Genomic DNA, 1462 nt, shown 5'->3' on the forward strand with positions numbered 1-1462 from the left:
AGGGGGTTGTTCTTTGACTATTCTGATTGGCTTTTTCGAAAGGGCTATTACCAATAATTGACTGGAGAGCTGTTGCCAGATCAGATGAGATAAGAGGTCATTTTGACCCCTTTTCCCAGGGGACTAAATCAAAACATACGTATATGGGTAATTGTTCAGGAACTGAGTACGTGCATGTGTAGCTGTTAGGTCCTTGGTTCCCAGGGGAGGAGGGGAAGCACTATGGCACAGAGGCTGAGAGGATTCAGAATTGTCAGAAATGGCTTCAGGATTGTCTTAAAGTCTTACACAATCGATCAGACTGATTCCAAATCGTAATATGTATGTGTATATATATATAATTTTATAAAAAGAAAACAAACTATAATTTTTCATTATACATACCAATCATCTACATCCCCACCCCTTCCAAATCACATTCTATAACTAATACTCCACTCTACTTCCCAATGTAGATAAAAAGTCTAAATGTGTGCTCTCTACTATGTACTGATCTGCCATATGTAGCAATGTAAGTTCTTAAGAATCTTGCTGGGTACCACTGTACTTTTTTTTCTATTTTAATAATGCCTTATGTAGCTCAGGCTGCCCTTAAACTAATTGTCCTCCTGCCTTCAGCTCTGGCATGCTGGGATTGCAGTTGTATACCACAGTCTGGGCTAAATTGAAATTAAATTAGGCCTGTCTGTCAACTTGACGACATCTGGAATTAAAGCCCCAGTAGCTGGGCACACCTGCAAGTGATTTGTTCTGGAATGGGTCATTTGAGGTTGGAAGATACACCCTAAATCTGGGCCACACTTGGTGGCAGCCTATATAAAAAGATGTGGAAGAAGAGAGTGCTTGCTTGCTTGCTTGCTTTTTGCCTGCTCACCCCCATTCATGCTGACAAGTTAATTTCCTCAGTGGCATTAGAGCCAATTTCTTTGGGATTCCAGGGTATACCGAAGACTGGCTGAGACATCCAGCCTCATGGACTGAACAGCTACTAGATTCTTGGACTTTCTGCTGAGAGAAAGCTAGTGTTGGACAGGCTGGACTACAGCCTGTAAGCCATTCTAATAAATCCCCTTTCTCTATATACCTATATATGTGTGTGTGTAATATAGATGTGCATATAATGTATATATCTATCTCTAAAACCAATATTTACATTATGATTCATAACAGTAGAGAAATTAGTTATGCAGTAGCAATGATAATTTTATGGTTGGGGTCACCACGACATGATGTGTTAAAGGGTTGTAGCATTAGGAAGGTTGAGAACCACTGATCTAGAGAACCCTGACTAAAAGATGGTCTTGAACTCATGGCAATCCTTCTGCCCTCGCCTTTTGAATATTGAGATTACATGTGTAGCCACCATAATTGACTCTGTCGGTATGTTTTCATTTGCATGCTTTTGTTTGGTAGTATTGACGATCAAATCTAGGTCCTCATACATGCTGAGCAAATGCTTTAT

The sequence above is a fragment of the Microtus ochrogaster genome, chromosome 10, assembly GCF_000317375.1.
Source record: "Microtus ochrogaster isolate Prairie Vole_2 chromosome 10, MicOch1.0, whole genome shotgun sequence".
In the NCBI taxonomy this organism is placed as follows: Eukaryota; Metazoa; Chordata; class Mammalia; order Rodentia; family Cricetidae; genus Microtus; species Microtus ochrogaster.